General features: G+C 39.3%; 1 protein-coding gene across 2 annotated transcripts in view; it reads right to left on the bottom strand.

Moving 5' to 3' along the window:
- The window catches only part of sema3aa (sema domain, immunoglobulin domain (Ig), short basic domain, secreted, (semaphorin) 3Aa), a 55079-nt gene that overhangs the window by 20588 nt on the left and 28852 nt on the right, over positions 1–5639 (bottom strand). The gene's annotated exons all lie outside the window — the stretch shown is intronic.

Here is a 5639-nt window from a genome sequence, read left to right as displayed (position 1 = left end):
GTTATACATTTTCACATGCACATTTTTGTTATTTATTTATTGTAAATGTGGTATGTTTGCCATAAAGAGGCATATGGATCGCTTTAGATTCTGTTTTTTTTTTTTTACATAACACATATGTTACATTCAATTGATTCACACAACCATCAGAGGTCAGTGGGGGCTCAGAACAAAGTGTCCTTCAAATATATTTGGACACAAATAAGACGTTTTTCTTTATAATGTAAACATTACGTAAAAAAGAGCCAAAATAGAGGATTTCAATGATTTAAAAATCACACTTATTGATAAAAATTATTCATAGTAAAAGACAACATGGGAAAAAGCTAAACACTATATCAACATTGCTACATGTTAGCCTAGAAATAGCAATTTATATAAATTTAAAATAGCCTAAATAGGACCAGAATTAACTAAGACTATAAAGATAGCTTTTAGCAAAAATAATGTTCAGAGACCAGAATTAACTAAGACTATAAAGATGCTTTTTTGCTTTTAGCAAAAATAATGTTCAGTTGAAGAGGTAAGGAAGGAGTTAGCCAAATGCTAACTGATGGCTAGAGACAAATAACAAAAGTTTATCAGCTATTTAAAAACAAATTGAAGTTGTACAGCATAGAAAAGTAGGCTAAGAAATACAGTAGTTTTAGTTAATACAGAAAAGTAGCTCAAAGACAAATAAAATCCATCATGAAGCACGATAACAACCAGACAGCTAGTCCAACAAGCGATAAAGTTAGCTAAGGAAGCTAGGTAATGTAAAGTAAAGCTAACACGGCTCAGTTAAAGCCAGACGACAGTAAAAACATGAAACCGTGGTAACTCGGGAAAAAGAACATCAGTTATTGCTGGGACTCAAACCGCTGACGTTCTTGCTTTAAGGCAAAAGCACTAAACACCATTCCATTGTTCGGCTCTCCTGCCCGTTCCCTTCAATAAACTGAAGCTATGATGTAATTTAGTTGAAAACAAGCGAATAACAGTGAATAGAGAATGAGGTTTATTAGAAGCCAGTTCCAAGCAGGGACTTTCCCACTGGTTTGGAGAGAAAATGAAAATCTGGAGTTTTAGTGGAGGAAATCCCACCTGTAAGTCAAATCAAGCAGGTCTGCATCACATCTTTAATGATCCATATGTTTCAATTTAACTGGGATATTTAGGTTGGCGCGGCAGCACATGCTGATAATCCCAGTGGTGTGAGACTGTTTATTAGAGCGCTAATCAAGAAGATTGGTCGGTGCAGGGAGGTTATTAGCAGACTTGACTCGTTGACTCGGGCACACGTGTTTAAAAGATTAGGCTGGGGGTTTGGTGTAATTACAAATACGGCCTGGATTGCTACCTAACAAATACCGAACACATATTTGTTTGGGGATTTGGAAATGCAGAAGATCGGCGTGTCATCCAGACGGCTAAATTATCCACTTCTCCCAGCTCTCTCTGTGGGCCTCTCTGTGGGCTTCTCTGTGGGCCTCTCTGTGGGCTACTGGAGTGTACAGTGGGTTTCATGGCTTCATCCTGACTCTGGTGAAACAGTCATTGAGATTCAGGTTTAAGAGAGGAAGTAAAATAGCAAACAATACAAAAGCTCAGGTATTATTATGTACTTTTATTAAGTTATTATGTAAAACTTCAAACTACTCTCATTTAAATGTTCAAAATATTTTTTGCGGGGTGTTGTTGCCACCTAGTGGTACACTTATGTGCTATATTCCATTGGAACCCCCTGACGACCCCCGCCCCACTATTTGAGAAGCACTGGGATAGAGAGAGGATGTTCAATAAATAATAATATAAAAGCATGTTGTCAAAATTAACTCCCTATTTACTCAAGGCATTCAGACATCGCTAAAAGTTTAGCAATAACTGAATCTTGGTGGTTCACAAAAAAGTTATCTTTAATTTTTAAAATATATAAAGTAGCAGAGGAAGCGAACAATGTTATATTAAAAACTGCTAAGCGTAAGCACAGATAATGACGTCCAAGCTAAACAAGATTTTGAAAAGTGGGTCAAGAAGATGTCCCTAAAAAAAACAACCAAAAGGTAGTCAAAAAACTACGGTAGTCAAAAAAAGAAAGGTAGGTTAAAACAGCTGGCTTGGAGTTAGCTCAGAAAGAGCTAAATGTTATTCACGCTGACGTCTAAAACAAAGACCACAGAAAGCTAAAAACATGTCCAATATTTCTGTACAAATGAGAGGACATATTTCTTAGGGATTTGGAAACGCAGCAGCTTGGCGTTTCTTCACGTCTCGTCCAGACTCTGAAACGATCCCGTTGTCTCCAGGCCTCTCAGAGCTACTGACAGTTGAGTGTGAAGGCTGGACCGTGGCGCTCAGATCTGACACAAAAACATACGCGGTTCCAGGAGTCTAACATTTCCCAGTGCACAACAAAATTAACTATGTGTCAGACGCTGCTCCGAAAAACAGGTTTTAGTGCTGCAGCCCACAAATGTAAAAACGTGTTTATGTTCTGTCAACTGCTTCTTTTATAAAACTCCATAATAATAAGAACAAAGTTGATAACTTGGGAGAAAGAAAAAAACATTCCAACAACCCGAGAGAATGTGAGAATATTCAAAACAAACACCACTGTAGCTTTGGTACGGTCAAGGGTTAGGGCTACATTGAAAAAAAAAAGAGTAAAAAATCAAAACAATTGTAAAACAGTTGTAAGTTAGAAAAATAAAGTTTAAAACTTATGGGAATAAAGTGGTCAACTTTCTAAATTTTGTTTTAATATCATGGAATTAAAGGGCAGCCAAATGAAATAAAATTGATTTAAATTTGTTGGCAGTGGACAGCAAAAATAGTTTCCGAAAAGTAGCTATAACACACTAAAAGGCAGGGGAAACTGTAGCAGAAAAGCTAAAGCTAGCAGAGTAAGGAAAGAATAGAGGAAATTGGAAATATCTAAAAATATAAATAAAATATTAAAGTTAACCAAAAGTAAGAAATAAATAGAATATTTTCTGAATGTCAACCATTTCAAACATGCCCAAATGCCAGGATTGGCCCCCGACCCAGACATTTAGAAACTGTGCTTTCAGTTTTGCTCCATTTCCAGTCAATTTTCTGTAGTGAATAACACAGACCTCTGCATATTCTCAACACTCACTCAACATGTAAATGGACTCAAACCACACGCAAATCTGCCGCTGCCATTCCTCCCAAATGGAAAGTCATCATAAATATCCACGATTGGATTCATCCAATAAAGAGTCATCTATCATCCGTGTGGCTGTTGTGGTTTCTCACATACAGCACATACATAATGAAACAGTCTGTGATTGGGTTCGGGGAGGGGGGGGGCATTTGTCACCTGTGGGGCATTAACGTTGGTCTGTCAGGGTTTGGGTGAGACCCGCCTCCCACATCGACTAATGACTCTGACTTCAGGACAGCCATGTCAAATCCTGAACAGAGCTGACGATGTGAAAAGCATGTAATAAGGTCGTGAGAATGATGTGTCTGTGAGAAACCATGACAATCGGCACAAAGGGGGGCGGCTGCTGCTGCTGCCACGGACTTTGATGGGATTAATGAGGACACGCATGGATAAAGAGTGTGAAATGCAGACCAGACTGGAACTGCTGATGGGCTAAAACACAGATTTCAAAACCCAAACGCCATTAACTTTATCAACAGTCACTTTCTGCCGGCTCATGCCAACCTCAAGCTAATCATTAGCTGTTTTTTGTTTGGGGGGGGGATTACTTTAAGCAATTTGTAATCTATGTTGTAGACGTTGTACTGCTACAAAAAACTTGTAGAGTTGCTGTTTTTGCAAAATGAAAAAAAACCCCACTTTATTTGTACTTTAATTCTGCCTCCAGGTCTATTTGGGCTTAACGTTAGCTAGACTTGGAGACATGTTTTAACTAAGGTTTTAAGAACTCTTTCAGTCCTTAAGAAGAATAACAACAAAAATGAAGATGTAGAAGAAGAGGAAGAAGAAAAACATCGTCTACAGTTGAAAGTTAATTTTCAACCCTTTTGAAAAGTTTTTTTTCTAACTTGTTCTTATTTTGTTATACCAGGCTAACGAAACTTAGCTCAAGGTTTGTCGAGCTTTTCTCCAAATATGTACAAGCCCTTTTACATTTTTCTATAATTTTGACTCTTTATTTCCAGCTTTTAGATAATTCTAAGTTTGTGTTGACTAGTTTTACACCCATCCCTTGTTCCCCGCGAGCTGATTCGTTGTCAGATAAGAATAGTTTTTAGATAGTTTAGCTCTACTTTTAGCTTCTCTCTCAGCTCTTTTTTACATTTGCAAAAAAATCCGATTAAAATATTATATATTTCTCGTACATTTTGCTCATCATATTTTGTCTACATCTTCTTCTTTTATTAGTAAAATGTAATTTCATTATTGCAATATTTGTTTTAGCAAATATTGGCCTATAATCTGGTACAAACAGTAATTACAGTACAATATTGGCCTATAATCTGGTACAAACAGCAATTACAGTACATTACACTTACACATAAAACACAGCAGCTTTGTTTTAATTCAACACATGAGGAACCTCAGTGTGCTTTACATCAAAGAAAACAGAGTAAGTTAGCATCTTTTTTGTGTTGTAAAACTTTGAGCTCTAACAATTTTCCAGAGTTCCTGTAACCGGAGGGCAGATATTCAGAACCGCCAGTTCGAAGAAACTGTAAAGACATATTTTGGTTTATCTCAACCCTTTGTTCGCTGAATCAAGTGCAACACTCAGGGCTGGGTTACAGACTCATCCTGCCAAGAGAATGATACACCCATCAGGCAGTGGATGGGTGTAGGAATGGGGGCAGCTGTTGCATTTGTTCTGCAGCCATAAAAACTGTGGTGTGGGGGTTTGGGGGGGGGGGCAAACACATCGTTCTGGGAGCTCGGAATACCTCAGTAATGCCCCAATCAAGGCCTCCCATGTTGCACTTCATCTCTTTCCTCATCGCCTCATTTTCAAGGGTAAACATTTTTAACAGCACGTGAATACTTCATCACTGTATTTTGTGTCATTTTGTACTCCTAGCACACACTCGTTTTTCTCCCCTGTGCTAAAGAGCCGAGGTGTAGTGTCGGTGCTGGTGGAGTCCTGTGGAATCTCGCTGATTTAATAAAAAAAAAAAACCCACACTTTTTAATTCTGGATAATCCCTCAACCCTGCAGCCGCTGCACTTGAGATTCATCCAGCCATGAAATTAAGATCAGATACTGCACAAAGAGGGCCTCTCCAAACAGCCGCACGATGATAAGGCGCAACAACACCAGCGGAGGCGCACAAACAAAGCTGGTGTTGGCTACGGCGTGTGCTCAGCAGACCTGTGCAGAGTCGCACATGTGAGCTAACATGGCGTGCCAAGATAAGGAGAAGTCAAACAATAAGCTGCCACGTCAATACGCGCGCGCGCGCGCGCACACACATGTGCGGTTCTCATGCATAAACATCCTCCCGACATCACACTGTACATCACACGGACAAACAACCGCCGAGGCCATGCATCATTGTTCTCCTGCGCTGTTGAAACGCCGTGTAAATGTGACCCAACATCTGTTGTACAGTGTGACCAGATGTGGGCGTCTGTGGGGGGATGGTCCGCGGAGAGAGCAGTCAGATGGAGGTGAGGCAGGACATTATCACTA

The sequence above is a fragment of the Cynoglossus semilaevis genome, chromosome 8 (assembly GCF_000523025.1).
Source record: "Cynoglossus semilaevis isolate Cse_v1.0 chromosome 8, Cse_v1.0, whole genome shotgun sequence".
NCBI lineage: Eukaryota > Metazoa > Chordata > Actinopteri > Pleuronectiformes > Cynoglossidae > Cynoglossus > Cynoglossus semilaevis.
This window is presented reverse-complemented; position numbering and strand designations above follow the sequence as displayed.